Below are 23895 nucleotides of genomic sequence, written 5' to 3'. Positions count from 1 at the left end.
TACGCGTATAATAAACTGACGCATCCAAGTTTAAAATAACCTAACCTCAAAAAGAAACTTCAAGAAAATTATAGTACAGGAGCTGTTGATTCAAAACTATACTAGATGTCGTGTACGTGATCTTATTTAGAAAAATTCATAAATCAGAATAAAAAATGTAAACGTTTAATATGGAATAATTTTTTAATTAAATGCTTCGTGGTAATTGAATAATTATTATAGAATGATATAAAATTATTCCATATACGCGTATAATAAACTGACGCATCCAAGTTTAAAATAACCTAACCTCAAAAAGAAACTTGAAGAAAATTATAGTCCAGGAGCTGTTGATTCAAAACTATACTAGATATCGTGTACGTGATCTATTTTAGAAAAATTCATAAATCAGAATAAAAAATGTTAACGTTTAATATGGAATAATTTTTTTAATTAAATGCTTCGTGGTAATTGAATAATTATTATAGAATGATATAAAATTATTCCATATACGCGTATAATAAACTGACGCATCCAAGTTTAAAATAACCTAACCTCAAAAAGAAACTTCAAGAAAATTATAGTCCAGGAGCTGTTGATTCAAAACTATACTAGATGTCGAGTACGTGATCTATTTTAGAAAAATTCATAAATCAGAATAAAAAATGTTAACGTTTAATATGGAATAATTTTTTTAATTAAATGCTTCGTGGTAATTGAATAATTATTATAGAATGATATAAAATTATTCCATATACGCGTATAATAAACTGACGCATCCAAGTTTAAAATAACCTAACCTCAAAAAGAAACTTCAAGAAAATTATAGTACAGGAGCTGTTGATTCAAAACTATACTAGATGTCGTGTACGTGATCTTATTTAGAAAAATTCATAAATCAGAATAAAAAATGTAAACGTTTAATATGGAATAATTTTTTAATTAAATGCTTCGTGGTAATTGAATAATTATTATAGAATGATATAAAATTATTCCATATACGCGTATAATAAACTGACGCATCCAAGTTTAAAATAACCTAACCTCAAAAAGAAACTTCAAGAAAATTATAGTCCAGGAGCTGTTGATTCAAAACTATACTAGATGTCGAGTACGTGATCTATTTTAGAAAAATTCATAAATCAGAATAAAAAATGTTAACGTTTAATATGGAATAATTTTTTTAATTAAATGCTTCGTGGTAATTGAATAATTATTATAGAATGATATAAAATTATTCCATATACGCGTATAATAAACTGACGCATCCAAGTTTAAAATAACCTAACCTCAAAAAGAAACTTCAAGAAAATTATAGTACAGGAGCTGTTGATTCAAAACTATACTAGATGTCGTGTACGTGATCTTATTTAGAAAAATTCATAAATCAGAATAAAAAATGTTAACGTTTAATATGGAATAATTTTTTAATTAAATGCTTCGTGGTAATTGAATAATTATTATAGAATGATATAAAATTATTCCATATACGCGTATAATAAACTGACGCATCCAAGTTTAAAATAACCTAACCTCAAAAAGAAACTTCAAGAAAATTATAGTACAGGAGCTGTTGATTCAAAACTATACTAGATGTCGTGTACGTGATCTTATTTAGAAAAATTCATAAATCAGAATAAAAAATGTTAACGTTTAATATGGAATAATTTTTTAATTAAATGCTTCGTGGTAATTGAATAATTATTATAGAATGATATAAAATTATTCCATATACGCGTATAATAAACTGACGCATCCAAGTTTAAAATAACCTAACCTCAAAAAGAAACTTCAAGAAAATTATAGTCCAGGAGCTGTTGATTCAAAACTATACTAGATGTCGAGTACGTGATCTATTTTAGAAAAATTCATAAATCAGAATAAAAAATGTTAACGTTTAATATGGAATAATTTTTTTAATTAAATGCTTCGTGGTAATTGAATAATTATTATAGAATGATATAAAATTATTCCATATACGCGTATAATAAACTGACGCATCCAAGTTTAAAATAACCTAACCTCAAAAAGAAACTTCAAGAAAATTATAGTACAGGAGCTGTTGATTCAAAACTATACTAGATGTCGTGTACGTGATCTTTTTTAGAAAAATTCATAAATCAGAATAAAAAATGTAAACGTTTAATATGGAATAATTTTTTAATTAAATGCTTCGTGGTAATTGAATAATTATTATAGAATGATATAAAATTATTCCATATACGCGTATAATAAACTGACGCATCCAAGTTTAAAATAACCTAACCTCAAAAAGAAACTTCAAGAAAATTATAGTACAGGAGCTGTTGATTCAAAACTATACTAAATGTCGTGTACGTGATCTTATTTAGAAAAATTCATAAATCAGAATAAAAAATGTAAACGTTTAATATGGAATAATTTTTTAATTAAATGCTTCGTGGTAATTGAATAATTATTATAGAATGATATAAAATTATTCCATATACGCGTATAATAAACTGAAGCATCCAAGTTTAAAATAACCTAACCTCAAAAAGAAACTTCAAGAAAATTATAGTCCAGGAGCTGTTGATTCAAAACTATACTAGATGTCGAGTACGTGATCTATTTTAGAAAAATTCATAAATCAGAATAAAAAATGTTAACGTTTAATATGGAATAATTTTTTAATTAAATGCTTCGTGGTAATTGAATAATTATTATAGAATGATATAAAATTATTCCATATACGCGTATAATAAACTGACGCATCCAAGTTTAAAATAACCTAACCTCAAAAAGAAACTTCAAGAAAATTATAGTACAGGAGCTGTTGATTCAAAACTATACTAAATGTCGTGTACGTGATCTTATTTAGAAAAATTCATAAATCAGAATAAAAAATGTTAACGTTTAATATGGAATAATTTTTTTAATTAAATGCTTCGTGGTAATTGAATAATTATTATAGAATGATATAAAATTATTCCATATACGCGTATAATAAACTGACGCATCCAAGTTTAAAATAACCTAACCTCAAAAAGAAACTTGAAGAAAATTATAGTCCAGGAGCTGTTGATTCAAAACTATACTAGATATCGTGTACGTGATCTATTTTAGAAAAATTCATAAATCAGAATAAAAAATGTTAACGTTTAATATGGAATAATTTTTTTAATTAAATGCTTCGTGGTAATTGAATAATTATTATAGAATGATATAAAATTATTCCATATACGCGTATAATAAACTGACGCATCCAAGTTTAAAATAACCTAACCTCAAAAAGAAACTTCAAGAAAATTATAGTCCAGGAGCTGTTGATTCAAAACTATACTAGATGTCGTGTACGTGATCTTTTTTAGAAAAATTCATAAATCAGAATAAAAAATGTTAACGTTTAATATGGAATAATTTTTTTAATTAAATGCTTCGTGGTAATTGAATAATTATTATAGAATGATATAAAATTATTCCATATACGCGTATAATAAACTGACGCATCCAAGTTTAAAATAACCTAACCTCAAAAAGAAACTTCAAGAAAATTATAGTCCAGGAGCTGTTGATTCAAAACTATACTAGATGTCGAGTACGTGATCTATTTTAGAAAAATTCATAAATCAGAATAAAAAATGTTAACGTTTAATATGGAATAATTTTTTTAATTAAATGCTTCGTGGTAATTGAATAATTATTATAGAATGATATAAAATTATTCCATATACGCGTATAATAAACTGACGCATCCAAGTTTAAAATAACCTAACCTCAAAAAGAAACTTCAAGAAAATTATAGTACAGGAGCTGTTGATTCAAAACTATACTAGATGTCGTGTACGTGATCTTTTTTAGAAAAATTCATAAATCAGAATAAAAAATGTTAACGTTTAATATGGAATAATTTTTTTAATTAAATGCTTCGTGGTAATTGAATAATTATTATAGAATGATATAAAATTATTCCATATACGCGTATAATAAACTGACGCATCCAAGTTTAAAATAACCTAACCTCAAAAAGAAACTTCAAGAAAATTATAGTACAGGAGCTGTTGATTCAAAACTATACTAGATGTCGTGTACGTGATCTTATTTAGAAAAATTCATAAATCAGAATAAAAAATGTAAACGTTTAATATGGAATAATTTTTTAATTAAATGCTTCGTGGTAATTGAATAATTATTATAGAATGATATAAAATTATTCCATATACGCGTATAATAAACTGACGCATCCAAGTTTAAAATAACCTAACCTCAAAAAGAAACTTCAAGAAAATTATAGTCCAGGAGCTGTTGATTCAAAACTATACTAGATGTCGAGTACGTGATCTATTTTAGAAAAATTCATAAATCAGAATAAAAAATGTAAACGTTTAATATGGAATAATTTTTTAATTAAATGCTTCGTGGTAATTGAATAATTATTATAGAATGATATAAAATTATTCCATATACGCGTATAATAAACTGACGCATCCAAGTTTAAAATAACCTAACCTCAAAAAGAAACTTCAAGAAAATTATAGTCCAGGAGCTGTTGATTCAAAACTATACTAGATGTCGAGTACGTGATCTATTTTAGAAAAATTCATAAATCAGAATAAAAAATGTTAACGTTTAATATGGAATAATTTTTTAATTAAATGCTTCGTGGTAATTGAATAATTATTATAGAATGATATAAAATTATTCCATATACGCGTATAATAAACTGACGCATCCAAGTTTAAAATAACCTAACCTCAAAAAGAAACTTGAAGAAAATTATAGTCCAGGAGCTGTTGATTCAAAACTATACTAGATATCGTGTACGTGATCTATTTTAGAAAAATTCATAAATCAGAATAAAAAATGTTAACGTTTAATATGGAATAATTTTTTTAATTAAATGCTTCGTGGTAATTGAATAATTATTATAGAATGATATAAAATTATTCCATATACGCGTATAATAAACTGACGCATCCAAGTTTAAAATAACCTAACCTCAAAAAGAAACTTGAAGAAAATTATAGTCCAGGAGCTGTTGATTCAAAACTATACTAGATATCGTGTACGTGATCTATTTTAGAAAAATTCATAAATCAGAATAAAAAATGTAAACGTTTAATATGGAATAATTTTTTAATTAAATGCTTCGTGGTAATTGAATAATTATTATAGAATGATATAAAATTATTCCATATACGCGTATAATAAACTGACGCATCCAAGTTTAAAATAACCTAACCTCAAAAAGAAACTTCAAGAAAATTATAGTCCAGGAGCTGTTGATTCAAAACTATACTAGATGTCGAGTACGTGATCTATTTTAGAAAAATTCATAAATCAGAATAAAAAATGTAAACGTTTAATATGGAATAATTTTTTAATTAAATGCTTCGTGGTAATTGAATAATTATTATAGAATGATATAAAATTATTCCATATACGCGTATAATAAACTGACGCATCCAAGTTTAAAATAACCTAACCTCAAAAAGAAACTTCAAGAAAATTATAGTCCAGGAGCTGTTGATTCAAAACTATACTAGATGTCGAGTACGTGATCTATTTTAGAAAAATTCATAAATCAGAATAAAAAATGTTAACGTTTAATATGGAATAATTTTTTTAATTAAATGCTTCGTGGTAATTGAATAATTATTATAGAATGATATAAAATTATTCCATATACGCGTATAATAAACTGACGCATCCAAGTTTAAAATAACCTAACCTCAAAAAGAAACTTGAAGAAAATTATAGTCCAGGAGCTGTTGATTCAAAACTATACTAGATATCGTGTACGTGATCTATTTTAGAAAAATTCATAAATCAGAATAAAAAATGTAAACGTTTAATATGGAATAATTTTTTAATTAAATGCTTCGTGGTAATTGAATAATTATTATAGAATGATATAAAATTATTCCATATACGCGTATAATAAACTGACGCATCCAAGTTTAAAATAACCTAACCTCAAAAAGAAACTTCAAGAAAATTATAGTCCAGGAGCTGTTGATTCAAAACTATACTAGATGTCGAGTACGTGATCTATTTTAGAAAAATTCATAAATCAGAATAAAAAATGTAAACGTTTAATATGGAATAATTTTTTAATTAAATGCTTCGTGGTAATTGAATAATTATTATAGAATGATATAAAATTATTCCATATACGCGTATAATAAACTGACGCATCCAAGTTTAAAATAACCTAACCTCAAAAAGAAACTTCAAGAAAATTATAGTCCAGGAGCTGTTGATTCAAAACTATACTAGATGTCGAGTACGTGATCTATTTTAGAAAAATTCATAAATCAGAATAAAAAATGTTAACGTTTAATATGGAATAATTTTTTAATTAAATGCTTCGTGGTAATTGAATAATTATTATAGAATGATATAAAATTATTCCATATACGCGTATAATAAACTGACGCATCCAAGTTTAAAATAACCTAACCTCAAAAAGAAACTTCAAGAAAATTATAGTCCAGGAGCTGTTGATTCAAAACTATACTAGATGTCGAGTACGTGATCTATTTTAGAAAAATTCATAAATCAGAATAAAAAATGTAAACGTTTAATATGGAATAATTTTTTAATTAAATGCTTCGTGGTAATTGAATAATTATTATAGAATGATATAAAATTATTCCATATACGCGTATAATAAACTGACGCATCCAAGTTTAAAATAACCTAACCTCAAAAAGAAACTTCAAGAAAATTATAGTCCAGGAGCTGTTGATTCAAAACTATACTAGATGTCGTGTATGTGATCTATTTTAGAAAAATTCCTAAACCAGAATAAAAAATATTTTCTATGATAATATTGGTAAACAATATACACATTTATGATTTTTTTTTGAAGTAAATATTTCGAAATTAGGCTCCATCTTAATTTATCGAGAAAACATTTTTTTGCACTAAAGAGTTTCCTGGACGGTAAAATGGGATGGGGAAAACGTAAATTTTCAAAATTACAAAAAAATCGCATATATTATTTCTTGGTTTCTTTATTTATACATGGAAAAAGTAGTTTAAATCAAGTATGGAGGACGAATAATGAAAATAAATTATTGTAAATCTCAAAAAATTCTATTAGCGTCATATAAGTTAGGTTAGGTTCATATTATATTATAATTAATAGTAATTCTGATATAATAATATAATCCTAATCTAAATCACGTTACTTATACTTATTCCAGTACAATAGAATATTTATTGACATTTAACTACAGTGCCATGATGGAAATCTTATGGAGAAAAATCCACTTCTGTACGTTTTGGTTTCGTGATGTATAATTTTTTGTATACAGAAATGTCTGGGGATAATTCAGGAAAAAAATTAATAAGATCTCAGCATGCCTTCTCTTTTTTTATACTGAATAAAGTGTTCCCAAATGTCCCTAGTAGGTAAAAATTATTCTGAAGCCACCTCTGTACAAATTTATTCCGTAAGATCTAATTTTTTTGAATAAATTAATGTGTGAGGATGATTCAGGAGAACAATTCATAACGTTTCAACATGCCTTTTCTTTTTTTTATCAAATAGAATGTTTTTGAATGCCTTAAGTAGGTAAAAATTATTCTGAAGCCACCTCTGTACAAATTGATTGCATGAAAAATAATTGTTTTTAAAAATAAATGTCTCAGGATGATTTAGGAGAGGAATCAAAAGCTTAAAGCACGCCTTTTATTTTTTTTCATTGATTAAAGTGATCCTGAATATCCTAAGAAGGTCATATTCATTCTGAAACCACCTCTGTACAAATTCATTCGGTCAGATCTAATTTTTTTGGATAAATAGATGTGTGAGGATGATTCAGGAGAACAATTCATAACGTTTCAACATGCCTTTTCTTTTTTTTTATCAAATAGAGTGTTTTTGAATGCCTTAAGTAGGTAAAAATTATTCTGAAACCACCTCTGGACAAATTTTTCCGTCAGATCTAATTTTTTTGGATAAATAGATGTGTGAGGATGATTCAGGAGAACAATTCATAACGTTTCAACATGCCTTTTCTTTTTTTTTATCAAATAGAGTGTTTTTGAATGCCTTAAGTAGGTAAAAATTATTCTGAAACCACCTCTGGACAAATTTTTCCGTCAGATCTAATTTTTTTGGATAAATAGATGTGTGAGGATGATTCAGGAGAACAATTCATAACGTTTCAACATGCCTTTTCTTTTTTTTATCAAATAGAGTGTTTTTGAATGCCTTAAGTAGGTAAAAATTATTCTGAAACCACCTCTGGACAAATTTTTCCGTCAGATCTAATTTTTTTGGATAAATAGATGTGTGAGGATGATTCAGGAGAACAATTCATAACGTTTCAACATGCCTTTTCTTTTTTTTTATCAAATAGAGTGTTTTTGAATGCCTTAAGTAGGTAAAAATTATTCTGAAACCACCTCTGGACAAATTTTTCCGTCAGATCTAATTTTTTTGGATAAATAGATGTGTGAGGATGATTCAGGAGAACAATTCATAACGTTTCAACATGCCTTTTCTTTTTTTTATCAAATAGAGTGTTTTTGAATGCCTTAAGTAGGTAAAAATTATTCTGAAACCACCTCTGGACAAATTTTTCCGTCAGATCTAATTTTTTTGGATAAATAGATGTGTGAGGATGATTCAGGAGAACAATTCATAACGTTTCAACATGCCTTTTCTTTTTTTTATCAAATAGAGTGTTTTTGAATGCCTTAAGTAGGTAAAAATTATTCTGAAGCCACCTCTGTACAAATTTATTCCGTAAGATCTAATTTTTTTGAATAAATTAATGTGTGAGGATGATTCAGGAGTGCAATTAATAATATTTCAGTATGCCTTTTCTCTTTTTTATCGAATAGATTGTTTTTGAATGCTCTAAGTAGGTAAAAATTATCCTGAAGCCACCTCTGTACAAATTTATTGCATGAAAAATAATTGTTTTTAAAAATAAATGTCTCAGGATGATTTAGGAGAGGAATCAAAAGCTTAAAGCACGCCTTTTATTTTTTTTCATTGATTAAAGTGATCCTGAATATCCTAAGAAGGTCATATTCATTCTGAAACCACCTCTGTACAAATTCATTCCGTCAGATCTAATTTTTTTGGATAAATAGATGTATTAGGATAATGCAGGAGTGCAATTAATAATATTTCAGCATGCCTTCTCTTTTTTTTATATTGAATAAAGTGTTTTAAATGCACCAAGTAGGTAACAAATATTCCGAAGCCACCTCTGTACAAATTTATTCCGTAATATCTAATTTTTTTTATAAATAAATATCTGAGGATGAATTGGGACGAGAATCAATGAGAATGAGAATCAATGAGCTTTTATTTTTTTTATTGAATAAAGTAATCTTGAATCTTGAAGGGTATATATATTCTGAAACCACTTCTGTAGAGCTTTGTTAAATTTTTTTCAAGAAAAAAATGTCTGTGGATGATTCAGAAGAAGAATCAATAAGCTTTCAGCATGCTATCTATTTTTTTCATAGCATTAACGTGTTTCCAACACACAAACATTGAAAGGAAATCTGTAATATAATCTTATCAATCGAACTTAATTTTTTTTTATTATTATACTTATAAATTTTCGAAATATTTATTTGAAATGATATCATGTACAGTATCGAGGTATTTTTTGTATAGACAATTCCTGGACAATCACAGTTTATAAATGTAGAGATGAAGCAGTTCACTGTATATTCGAGGGCCGATTTTTTTCAACCTCCGATAGGCCATAAATAAAAGTTTATATAAATCAATAATTTTATTATTTGTCATATCTGTGGACAAGCTTTCCAATACTCTCTTCAAAGAAAGTTGCCACCAAGTACAAAACAGACCATGAAACTTCTGGAAATTCCATAGACAAAGCAGTAATGGTGAATCTGAGGTTTTCTTTAACCATTCTGTCAACTCGTTTAACCAGGTCGTCTGAAACGACAGATTCATCATGCATATCATTACGGACATCTTTAAAATTTCGACACCATCACTCATAAAGTTTTCCTCATACACACGACACATTCTCCGATAGATTCCTGCAGCACTATGGCCTTCACCCAACGTATCAAACTTGGCGGGAGTATCAATAATGGCGGACATTAGGTGGCTACAGCACAACGCCGACTGACGCCTGAATGTCAATACTGGCGGAGAGCTTCGCAGTCGCTTACCCGCGTAGTGTCTGCACGGTGCGATCGGAGGTTAAAAAAAAACGATCCTCGGACATATTACACACGATTTTTGGATGCAATTTCAAGACAAGGATAGTAAACAACACTACAGTAGATAAAAATAGAAAATACTAAAGATCCCCAAAGCTTTTTCTTCATCTTAAAATTAAGAAGAGGTTTATCTTAGCTCCTTAAACCTCAAGTCCACATCTAGAATTAGTCCATAAATAAAAGAGAATAAAAGTTTATATAAATCAATAATTTTATTATTTGTCATATCTGTGGAGAAGCTTTCCAATACCCTCTCCAAAAAAAGTTGCCACCAAGTACAAAACAGACCATGAAACTTCTGGAAATTCCATAGACAAAGCAGTAATGGTGAATCTGAGGTTTTCTTTAACCATTCTGTCAACTCGTTGAACCAGGTCGTCTGAAACGACAGATTCATCATGCATACCATTACGGACATCTTTAAAATTTCGACACCATCACTCATAAAGTTTTCCCCATACACACGACACATTCTCTGATAGATTCCTGCAGCACTATGGCCTTCACCGAACTTGGCGGGAGTATTAATAATGGCGGACATGTTTACGTGGCTGTAGCACAACGCCGACTGACACCTGAATGTCAACAATGGCGGAGTGTGTAGTGCGAGAGCTTCGCCTTATATTTCTAGCATTTAGGTGATACCAATGAGAAGTAATTGTTCAATTTTAAAGAATTATATATAAAAAAATATTCATTATTTTCCATCCCGTTGATGGAAATCATTTATAATGAGTTTCGATTCTATAACGGCGTCATCTAGCGATAATTCTAATGTTCGTCCGTGTAAAACTGTATGGATTTGAATAGAAATATAAAAAATAAAATCTACTGGATGCTAGGACATAGAATAAGTTTTAAATGGTCGAATTGACAAATTTTTATTATGAGTTGGTTGAATGGGAGAAGTTTTAATAGCAGAAAGTTTCTTTATAGGTTTAAATGAAAATGTTTTTTCCTTTTTGTAAAGCACCAGAGAGAAAGAAAAAGAGGAAGTTCTACTCTATGTTACAATATAGAAAATGCTCTTTCATTAGAGAAAATGAGTGTTTTATATGCATCTTTTTTAATTTACCTTACTGTACGGAGAAAAGAGTCTGCTTATATTAAAATGAGGAAGTGAATTGAGGTTATTAAAATAAAAATATTTCACTACGGTTTGTTTCTGAAGAAGACAACTTCATACAGGCTAAACCCCCCCAAAAAAAATTAGCCTATCGTATAAATAACTTCTAATATATATTTCGAATAGATATAACTTGAAAAAAGCAAATTTTCTTAAAATTTATCCTATTGAATCTAAGGGCAACAAAGGCCACTACGAGCCGGACTCACTCACCAGACTGGGACTCATCCTTGGTGTAGCTATCTCATCTTTCGACAGTCCACTCGCAAGGCAGGCTAGGCAGAGATGAATAGAAACACTTGACATGAGATAAGCGAAGGCATACACAGATGGCGTTACAAACAACTGCTTCAACTAAATAATAACCGCACGTTGTCATCTAAGACGTCATATTCATGGACATCACGAACTATCCAAAGTGCCGCTAGGGCATTGAGGAGGATGAAACTGCAAACTACATTATCTTTGTGTGTCCAGCACTCACACGAGCGCGTTCAAACATTTGGGCAAGCCTCACATCTTCCCTAATGATATCAAAGGGTTCAAGCCAAAGCCAAACATCGGCCTTTGGTACCATAAAGTGGGGCACGATGGACTTATGTTCTCAATGGCCCTTGGTCGTCCATAATTTTACTATGAACTATGAACCCTATTGCATGGTCAAAAATTTGAGTTGAAGAATCCATAAAGTCTTCAAAGCAAGCCTTTTCAGATGACCTCTCAACTAAATTAAAGAGCCTATGTACCAAAACGGAAGTAAGCAGTAAATTTTTCTCTTCCAACCAATAAAAATTGATCTTCTATTAGGAAAAGGAAAAAGGTTGATAGTATGTCACATAGGAAGGGAAACCGTTTTTGTTCCCGACGTCTTATGGGAGATGGGAGATAAATCGTTTGAGAACCTAGAAGAAAAAAAGGAAATCTGAAGAAACTGGTTGTGTTTGAAAAGTATAGCATTCGAGGAAAATTGATGAAAGCAAAACTTTTGAGGTTAGTGAATGAACGTCAAACCAAATATGATAGTACATTGTAGACGAAATTGATGTAGCACATAATATTATTACTTTCAACTTTCAAAAGACTATGTGTAAACTTTCATTACATTTCGATCAGTCTCAAAAAAAGTGACAGCCATTTAGGTGAAACTACTTTTGTTATTTTCGAATCAAATGCTATACAAGCTCAGTAATTGTTTCAAAAGTGTTACACGGAGTCTGTTCCATCGAAAAGAACCAGAATCAGAACGTTCTGGTTGTCCAATTGAGGTGGTTACTCCAGGATTGGTCATTTAACCAGGAGATAGATTGTTTCACTCACAGTCGATCAAAAACAACAACGTGTTGATGATTCAAAACAGTTTTTGGCCATATTTACACGTAATAAATCAGATCCGAAATCAAAACCATCGTCATCTGAGTGGACTGCAGCCGGTGAATCACGTCCCAAAAGTTCAAAGTTGTAACAGTCAGCTGGGAAAGTTATTGCTTCAGTATTTTGGTATACGCATGGAATATTGTTCAATGACCATCTCTAAAAGGGAGAAAGAATCAATAGCGATTATTACAAAGAGTTGTTGGATCTTTTGAATACAAAAATGAAGGAAAAACAGACGATTCACAAGTCGATGACAACGATGGTTAAATTGAACGAATTAGAGAATTCGAATTGCTTTTTCATCCACCGGAAAGTTCAGATCTAGCCCCCAGTGACTACTGGCTATTCGCTGATCTCAAAAAATGGTCGCCGGTAAGAAATTCACCTCAATGTAGAAGCAACTGCTGAAACTGAAGCTTATTTTGAGGCAGACGACAAAGTTAGAGAAGCGTTGGATTGATTGTATTGCTCTCGAAGGAGACTACATTGATGAATGAAATTGATTTTTCCAAATAAATTTAGTCACATTTAGACTGAGTGATGTTCACTTCCAGCTGCTTACTATGCAAAATAACTTTATACAGTCTCAACTATAAATTTATTAAAACATAAAGTTCTTTGGAAAAAAGACATAGTTAACAGATTTTTATTTCTCACATGTACATTATGTATTTTTTTCACGACGAAACAAGTTTTTTTCCCAAATAAAGTTGTGTCGAAAGTTTCAACAGTTTCTTAAGAAGACATATAAAATGAAATTTCGACGTTTCAGTACAAAACAGATCTCGAAACTTCTGGAAATTCCGTAGACAAAGCAGTTATGGTGAATCTGAGGTTTTCTTTAACCATTCTGTCAACTCGTTGAACCAGGTCATCTGAAACGACAGATTCATCATGCATATCATTACGGACATCTTTAAAATTTCGACACCATCACTCATAAAGTTTTCCCCATACACACGACTCATTCTCCGATAGATTCCTGCAGCACTATGGCCTTCACCCAACGTATCAAACTTGACGAGAGCATCAATAATGGCGGACATGTTTACGTGGCTATAGCACGACGCCGACTGACGCCTGAATGTCAACAATGGCGGAGTGTGTAGTGCGAGAGCTTCGCAGTCGCCTACAATACATATCCGCGTAGCGTCTGCACGATTTTTGGATGCAATTTCAAGACAAGGATAGTAAACAACATTACAGTAGATAAAAATAGAAAATACTAAAGATCCCCAAAGCTTTTTCCTCATCTTAAAATTGAGAAGAGTTTCATCTTAGCTCCTTAAACCTCAAGTCCACATCTAGAATTAGTCCTAAGCTCTTAGCAAATTGTAAATTTTCTCTACGTCTCTGAGAACAAAACAGCAAAACTTCTTCGTCCTTTTTGAGCTTAACAGATCTCTATTTAGGTCTGCACCTGCTGCATCTGGCACTGTGAGATCAAAGTAGTGTATGTTTGAATGTGGAACTGGGAGACACTGTGGATATATCAAAAGTATATACGAGGAACAAAAGTGGGTCAATTAGTGAGCCCTGCGGCACACCAGATACTATTTCGCCAGCCTCTACCAAGGATACATGCAAAATATTCGCTTTGTATATTCGGGTTTCCTTATTCAAAAGTGATAAATTTATTAATTTACAAATTGGATAGTTTTGGAACCCTTGATTCATCACATACATAGGAAATGATTTTCACTATTTCCATTGCCAGCGCTAGTTTGCAGTTGGGAGTTTGTAGTTCTTTATTAAATAACTTTCATGAAAGCAACTTTAGATACATTAACCAGAGCGGGAAAATAGTTATTAAAGAGCCAATAGAGATTCGTGACGTGACTCGGCTCTCATAACTTCGTAGGTAAATCCACATCTCCGATACCAACCTTTAGATATTTATTCACGAGAATATGCAAGGGGGTAGGTATCTGAGAAGTCGGTATATGATTTAACGGAAGATGAAAGAGATGGAAAAATAGTTGATTTAACTCAATTTACCCGGATCATTTCCATACGAAGGTTGCTACTCAAGTTTTAAGAGCTAACTGTTGGCTTTTCTTAGTTTTTCCGATACTGAGAGTTGTTTCGATTTGTTTTTTTTTGGTTTTGTGGTATTAATGGGACTGCATAGTTTCTTTTTAGATGAATTTCAGTGAAACTAATACAGCTGCAGCTGAAGGACATTTGTGTCTGTTTTTTGCGTAGTTTTTTGTACATTTGTACAACACTTTTTGAGGTTGGAAAGTGATAACCCAGTGGCGGTTAAAAGGTACAAGACAAACTCAAAGCTTTAGGTGGAATTAATCGGAATCCTCCCCATTTTTCACAAGTTCTTATCTTGGTTAAAAAAATGTAACAGCAACATCTCGAGCCACCGAGTTTCGCTGGTTTTCCGAATTCAGTCGTGGTAACACTTCGCTACGTGATGAATTTTGTGAAGGTCGTCCAAAATCGACTGTTGGACCAGAAAACATATGACATACCGCGAGTTTGAGGCGTACTACTAACTATTCAGCAGATTTTGGAACGTCGTCATCCGATATTGCACATCTGGTTTCTACTAGTTAGATCTTCTGCGAATCCGAAAGACGTACAGTTTCCAGAGAAGCCTTAATAGACGTCAAGACGACGGATTGTTTAAATCTCAGACTTAAATTCTATTGGCTTCCATTAAAGTATTCTAGTGTGCGTACGGTTATTCAACTGTCAAACGTCATTTGTCAAACTTCAATAAGATATGTCACCACGCATCAACCGAACTGAATGAAATTAACACTCTCTTTGAGAAATTTCAAACTTTGCGAACATTGTTGATATCAAGTAGAAACAAATTTCACGTGTTCTCGGTACATTTTCGGATAAACGTCCTTACCTCTGAGATTAATATTCTAAAGCAGAATAGTCGGTTACTATGGCGTTGTTGATAACGTCTATTTTCCGCGACTGTATTCCGGATTTGTCGAATGTAGCAAAAGATTAAGAAGAACAGAAGTTGGTGGAGTTGTCGCATTAACAAATTCGGTGTAAGGTATCGTATGTACAATAGAGGCACCGACGCGATAATAATGATTGCCAGACACGAGAGAGGAAAGCTGATAGTCCCCATACAAACCTAATAATCCCCGGGGAACACTGATGCCGGATACGGGGACTCGTCCACTATGGGAATACACACAAAACAGCCACTCCACGGGAAGCTACGCGAAATTGGAGAGGAAAAAGGAAATGTGTCATAATGGCTGAGTAACAATGGGTGATTTTAACGAGATTGTTTCCATTTTTAATGTGCGTGTTTGAAAAAAACTTTCAGAATTTCGATTATAGCGAAAAATATTACCAAATAGTGGAAATACTAATTTTATAAAGATAATATAGTGCGGGGAAATAAGATCGAAAATGAACCATCATTTTCCTGAATCCTCCAATGAATTCCGTTGAAGATCAAGACGCAGCTTCAACATGATAAAACTCAATTCCAAAAAAATTTTTTTCAGACCACAAGTTTGTTTATTCGTCAAGTATTACAAGTTTTATATATTGAGAATGTGGAAAAATTAAACACCAAAATGTACTAACTCTAATATATTCCGAGCTTTCTAATACTTATGTACTCATAGATTTCAAAATTCAATAATCCAATTGACCAATTAAGTACGTGAACAAAAGAACGGGTTGAACCGCGTTGGAATTTTGAAAATTCTCGACGTTTCGGTCTCTAATTTGGAGCCATTATCAAAAGCAGGGCGGGGATAGGGTGGTTATTCGTTCGTTGGTAAGAAGTGATCCGATTTCGTGGTCTCAATCTGCCTACTCCACGCAACGAATCACTTTTTATGGTTAACCTCAATCTGTAATATACTTACCATCGAGAACACTGTTTACACTAACAAAAAAAAAGTTTGTTTGTTCTGTTTGGCCAAGATGCGGCCATAACATACTGTGGCTATAAAAAGCAATTCAAAGATTTACCGCTTTATAATCGTTCTTGGAAATTTGTATCCGGCGCGTCCACCAAACTTTAGATTCTACTAGCATTAATTAACAGGACCGGGTTCGCGGTCCATGTCGTTGACGAGTTCGTAATTATACGAATATCGAACCAAAAATATATTGAAATTTTGATTTTAAAGATTTTTGTCTGGGTCAAAAAATTTGCAAAGTTGAAAAGAATATATTGAAAATGTTAATTTTCGCATCCATTTAGAGAAAAAAAAGAATTTTTAATATTTCATTGTTTTTTCTTAAATTGTTTTTGTAAATATGTACTTTCCGTGATATTACAAACCATTTTCAAAAACAGAGAAAAATAACGGAATTTATGGTTTTTGAGTTTTTATAGGCCAAAAAGTGTTGAAATTTTGAATCTTAAACTTTGATAACATTTCCATCTTGAATATGCCGAAAAAAAATTTATTGAAAATATCAATATTTCGATTGTTTATAACTAAAAATGGGGTAAACTCCACTTAATTACAAAAGAATATCTCAAAAACAACACATTTAAAAAAAATACTATTATTTGAAGAAGTTTCCTCCATTTATTAAAGGCTTGATATTGATTGGTAAACAAATAACCAACTGAACTTAATATTTAAAAATAATAAACTAGAGCTACATTTCAAACTTCCCCCGTATCATAAGTCAGTCTGAAATACGGTCTTGAAGCGAAGGTAGTGGGGGTGGTTCATTTGACGGGCGCTTAGTTATATCATTCTATGGCCGCCAGGTCGGCATTTTGATCGAGGGATGAGAAAATTAATTTCAAATAAATATGAAGACCACAAAATAAAACTTATTAGGAACATAGGTGATACTATATAACGCACCCGCCGCTTTATGTCAAAATTTTCATCTACTCCACCTACGTTTATCCAACAGCGCCACGTAACGGCTATTTCAAACACTTAAAACCCAAACAACATGAGAGCCACGCCGCTTTCTAGAAAATAATATGAATGGAAACTTCCAATAATAATTAATGAATATTCCAATAGATGACGTTTAAATCTCGAACCTTAATTGATCGGTAGCGAACCAAAATACGACATAAAACATTTTGGTAATTGAACCAATAGCCTACTGTATAATTATGGTATATAACGTTGTGATTTTAGTGACAATAACGGTTTGAAATACGATTTTTCTATATAATTAATAATCGACATACACGTATTAGTAATACAAATCTAATTTCAATAATTTTCTTAACCTATAAATGCATTTACCTATTAATTATTTCATCTAATAATATCCATATCGCCGATACCGATTCACAGATTGATTGGGTCAATAGAGCACCACAAAATATCATATAGTTTAATCCGTTATGTGAAATGAACATAGATAATGCAGGGATATCCAATAATATATTCTAACGATGTTATAGACTATCACAAACAGATAGTTAAACTCGTATTATTTAAACATACATGAATGATAGAGAAAAATAATTATACAAAAATTTCATTATTATGGTTTGTTTGAATAAAAATATTTTTACGTGGATAAATGACTTTAATATCCCCTGATATGTAGTTCATGTAATTTCCACGAGGAGGAAGGAACGGAGAAATAATTTTTTGATTGAATAAAATTACGTTACATTTTCGAAGCAATGCATTACGAAATAATCAAAATATAATTACATACTTTGTAATACTGGTTGCCTATATATATCTTCAGGTGCTAATTCGTAATCATATTATAGTTGTGGAATAGAATTTGTATTATAAGGATGTTGATTCCAATTAACTTAATAATTTCAGATATTCACACGTTTATATAAGTTCGGGTATAAAATGTGAAGAATTTGTTTCCAACTAATAACTGGGTCATTCAATGAAAAGTTTAACTGATATCGAGTTACAGTTTCCTGTAATTGTACAGATGAATGACAGCCGAAAAAAAACTAAATAACTAGTAGTGTTCTGTGATGTTCCACTCGAATAAGTTTTTGAGTTTCAAAAAAAAGTTTCAGTAGACATATTAAGGAAATAGAAAAAGTCGTATTTAATTTGTTAATTACGTAATCTATAGATCTTCAAATAATTTACCGGAGACTTTATGTGTTATAGACACAAAAGTTTGGGTATTGTATGTTCAAGATTAATTAAGTAGTGGTTTTATAGTTGTACAAAGTTTTTAATATGTTAAAACACCGAATATGCAGAAAATACTTTATTAATTGTTATCAATGGAACAAGGTTTATAAATGGTTATAAAAATAGAGGAAGAAACGAGACTTTATGAAAATAAAAACAACTTCGGCTTGTCGAGCGGTCAAGGTCAAGGTCATGACGTAGAATCGGCAGTGTCTAGTGGGGTTAGATGTGATTTAACTATTTTTTTTTCAGTTTTTAGAAACTATTATTCAATTTTCATTGTATTTTAACGATATAAGTGTTATAATATACATTTATTTGCTATTATTTATTTATAAATAGATTTTTTGTGTATGTATCCGTTTATAGTATAATTACAGACTAAAGATGGAGTTTTTTTAAACAATTTTGGTAAACAGGCCTTGAAGATTTTTCAAAAAGTTATGATTATGTCTTTGAAAGTCGTCCAGATGTCATATAATATCATACAAATTCGTGGTCGTGGACCACTAGTCCATTAGAAGCAATTTACCGGATATGGATGATAATTCTAGGAAAAAATCCAGGAATATTAGAGGCAAAAGTAAATACCCAAGAATACACTAGTGAAGAGTATATAACACCAACAGTTTTAGAAAAAATGAGCCTCCAGTTAAAAGATACATCTACTTCATTAAAAGAAATCAACACTTTGGAAGAAACTATCTAGTATTTATCTATCTAGTAGCTCATTTTCTTCAAAAAGCCCCGCTATTATATCTAGGAATGCTTCCAATTCAAGTACAAAACAGTTTACCTGAAGCCAAAGACTATGCACTTGAGTATATTGCAGGATAAACAATAAGTCGGGTGATTGACACAAAGATGGCGCTGCCTTTGACAAATCCATGCGACGTTTATGCAGTACCAACTTTCAAAAGACTATGTGTAAAATTTCATGACGTTTAGATTAGTTACAATAAAGTGACAGCCATTTAAGTTGAGCTAATTTTGTTATTTTCAATTTCGAGTGTTAATTTATTATTCTCGATGAAAAAAAATTATTTTGCTGAATTTTAACGGGGTTGTACAGACGCCGGTTGAGGTGGTTTTCGATGGTGGTAGGCGGATCCATAACTTTTAATAGATCGATGGTCGAATCGAAATATTAGTAGCAATTGCAATGTTGGTTGCCTATCAGACAAATACATCAAAGGATCTAAGTAATGATGCCCTTGAGAACAAATATGCTTTACTTTGGAAGCGCTTCCTATAATTATCATTTCTTATTTGAGAATCAAAACGTGAAAATAATGAATAAATTCGCACGATCTATTGTAATATAGAAATATAAAAATGATTCTAAACAGTTGAATGACCTTGTACTAATAAAAGCATCGTTGTCATATTTATTTTTTCTCACAAGTTCTTGATGCAATTAAAATTAGAGCAATAAGAGGTGAAGTATATTTTTATTTATAAATAGAAAATTCTGTATTAACTGATCCCAAATGACCACGAATCAAATTTGGTAGAAAAAAAAAACGCCATAAATAAAAAAGAAAAATTCAAACGAATACAAATTCAAATTGTAGCTCGGTAAAATATGGTGCCAAATGCGGGCACTTTCTTTGTTATCAGTGTTGTAAAACGTGTACATATTGGACTTGTTTACTCGATGTTATCGGACTCTCTGGAAACTGACCGAACACACAAACTGAAATAACAAAATTGTGCAAACATTTTTATTGATCACTTTCACGATGGCATCGAATGCCATGCTATCATTTTATGATTCACCGCAAATATAGTGCACGTATGTGGACGTTGTGGATTAATGGGAAATATGTATATAGAATGTCGTCGATCGATGTAATCAATTGGTTTACCGGTTTTATTTGGTTAAGATATTTCTATTTATTGTTTCACCGTTACAGAATGTACAAATGAATGGAAAATCTTCGCCATTTTGCACCTATATAGGGTGTTTCGTATGAATGAGATACAAAGAAACAACATATTGTTGGTTATTGATATTTTACATAATTTAAATTATATAGTTTATGGTATTATTATTATATTCTAGTTCCTTAAATATTTTAAGCAATACAAACGTTAAGATATCAAATATAAATATTATATTTGTAGAGTTCTTGGTCTATGATATTTCAATATCTATCATATCGGTACGTTTCTCAATTTTCATAATAAATTATAACTTTGGCAACGTTGTGATCTTATAATCCCACTAATTATGTGTATCGGGCAAATTTAGTTACGGTTAAGATTAATAATAAAATTCAAACCAACACTCATAAATATAATGTAAATATCCTTTTCCAACAGTTTCTCAAGTGATTATTCAGTTATAACAATTGTACTGAATCTTTTCGAACATATTGATTTTGAAGAAAAAAGTTTCAAACAAAAAATCAAGTTAACGAAAAGCTCTACAAAAAACTTATTTTTTAGCTGTTATGATGCACAATATCTCGGCATGAGTGAAATTGACTAACCTAAACATTAAATTTGATTTCTGCCGAGATATTTTTGGTGCTAACAACCAAAAGAATATGTTTACGTGAAAAATGTATACAATCTCGTTTGTAGAGCTTTTTAAGTACTTAATTTTGTTTATATTCGAGCGGAGGTGCAATATGTATGTATATATTAAGTATTAAATATAAAAAGCTTTATAACAAGCCTCAAAATTATGTATTTGTGCACAAAATATAATATAAATAATTATCGTGGTTAATGTGAGCTTTTTTAATCTAAATAGAATATTAGGATCCATCTATACACCTCGTAATTCAAATCCAAATTAGATCACGAGATTGCGATTTAACTCGACAACAAATAACGAAGCAAAGTGAAGAAAATAATGTGAAACATTGTTTATATATTTCTATGTACGTAAAACTAAACCTATCGATTCAAAACTGTACATAAAAATATTTCAACAAATATTTGAGGTTAGAAATATAAACTCACCGATAAAAGTAGAATAATACTGCTACTGCCCCTTTCTCCCATCCCTGCTTTATAGGAACAAGTAATGGAAATTGTTTTTCCGATTTTAGATATTTTTGCCTCAATTTCACGAGGGTTTTCTTCCAAATTACAGGTTTGAATATAAAGCGCGGTAACACTTCACTTTTTGCACGGTTTATTTCACTTTTAATTACATGATCGAATCAAAAAGTACGTTTTTTGGTGTGGGTTTTTACTGTCCAAAATAATATATCTGTTATATTTAATAACACTTCACTAATTTAATCTATTAACATATAAGTATGTTGTATATTTCTAATAGTAAGCCATTTTCTGACATGTTTTTTAAGCCACGCCTCTATGTCAGTCTCCATATATTGTTGGTAATATTCACCAATCTGTTTAAGCGCTGTTGCCAGATTTTTTTCATATTTTGTATAAATTATTTGTAACAAAGTTATATGTTTAAATTGAATATTTCGACACTCGATAAAATTTTTCCTCACGTCACACACTAAAACAAAAGTATTCATTTCACACATATCCAGTTTGTCTGAAAATAATGTCACATCTAACTACCTCGTTCTTCTTTCACGTAACGTCTTTGTCCAGGCAATTCAAAGGTCTCCATTCCCCATCCAGGTAACGTTAGATGCTTAGATAGTAGTTCCCCGGGGAACAGTGCGGTTAGGTGTCTGGAATATGGGGGTTTTCTTACCCATTTATAACAATGATTGTTACTAAGCGTTTCACGTTGAACGTAGGATACGATACCGGAATTTATTAATGCTGTAATCATGTTGTTTTCTGAAAAATCACATTATCACAAACGATATCGGTAATAGTTATTAATATCGCGTGTTCCCGAGATTTACATTTACGAGGTTTATACGGAAGCGATAAAAATAAAATCTTTGTTAGTCTTGATTAGATTTAGAATTAACAATAATAGAATCAACGTTTCTATAGATAGTCGACTGTCAAAGGCATAAAATGATTTAGAAACAATGAAGGGATATTCGAAGGATGGTCACTGTTAAATATTTACCTCTCAACTCGGCTTTCAGATTTACGAAATCTGGCACCGTCCAGAAAAATTGTCGGACGGTTTCAGATCAGGGCTATATTTGACTCGTTTGACTCCGTGGAGTGAATTCATGGTGAATCACAACACATTAAATGGAAATTTTGATGATAGATTTTGACGGGTTTTCGATTTCGATTTACTTTCCGGATGTGATTCGCTGAATTCTTCGGTTAAATATTCACAAACTTATATCTTGTTATTAGTAATGAGGCGTTTGGAGGATTATTACCTCAATTATGTTGTTAAGCATCTCTACGTAGCACGAGTCGATCCAAAAGAAATGTTGAAAGCCTCTGATATCTCCCTAATACCAACACGACGATTTTTGAACGCCATTGTTTTGATGTTTTTGGCAACTGACATGAAACAAGTGTTTATCGACTTCACTGAATACTTTGTGTTCCAAAACATTTTTTAAGGATGCCGTAGTCGTAATTCTATTAAAAACACAACATTAAAAGCAAATTCGTTGTTTAATTTTTTTCCATAGTCAAAATCGCCAAACAAACTTCCCGTATCATAACATCTGACATCTGACACCTGACAAACACATACTGACTGAAAGATGGCGCTTAAGCTTCACAAGTGTATAAATGATGAAAATGATGGATGAAATTGATTAAAAAGGAATGTCAAACGTTAATACGAATGTCAAACCTTGGGCATTAGTTCATATAGAACTTATAACACGAAGGAATCCAGCGGCGCAACCACGTTTTGGCTGTTTTCTGGTTGCCCACCCCGACTACCACTAGCTGCTATGTCTGGTTGCGCTTCTGTTAATTTTTCATTGAAGTAGCTACAATTTTCTTACTACCCCAATGATGTCATCTCTTATTAGGTCTAACAGTTCGTACAAACATGCGACAGTACTTGAAAAACTTATTGTCATCTGTCATTTTTTTCGTCTTCTCTTACAGTTGATGATTTTTTGACAGCTCTACTAATTAGTCTGGTCGACAGTGGTCGAGTGGTTGCGCGAATTGGTAGATTCAGAATTGAGCTTTTGAGATGTAAAAAAAATTGAAACGAATACGTACACACCTTTCAATCACTTTTTTCTCACC

At 31.0% G+C, this 23895-nt stretch overlaps 1 protein-coding gene across 3 annotated transcripts in view; it reads right to left on the bottom strand.

The window, feature by feature from the left end:
* LOC130448602 (tyrosine-protein phosphatase Lar) overlaps positions 1–23895 on the bottom strand; it is a 597225-nt gene that overhangs the window by 77640 nt on the left and 495690 nt on the right. Inside the window, exon 1 of one of the 3 annotated variants that reach the window (XM_056786029.1) lies at positions 21742–22333. The exons of the other annotated variants lie outside the window; for them this stretch is intronic. The gene's annotated coding sequence lies outside the window, so the exon portion shown is untranslated. Of the gene's footprint in view, positions 1–21741; positions 22334–23895 lie in introns of those variants that run through there. 3 annotated transcript variants of the gene reach the window in all.

This window comes from Diorhabda sublineata, chromosome 9 (assembly GCF_026230105.1).
Source record: "Diorhabda sublineata isolate icDioSubl1.1 chromosome 9, icDioSubl1.1, whole genome shotgun sequence".
Classification (NCBI taxonomy): domain Eukaryota; kingdom Metazoa; phylum Arthropoda; class Insecta; order Coleoptera; family Chrysomelidae; genus Diorhabda; species Diorhabda sublineata.
Note: the sequence above shows the minus strand (reverse complement) of the source record. Positions and strands in the feature narration are given on the sequence as shown.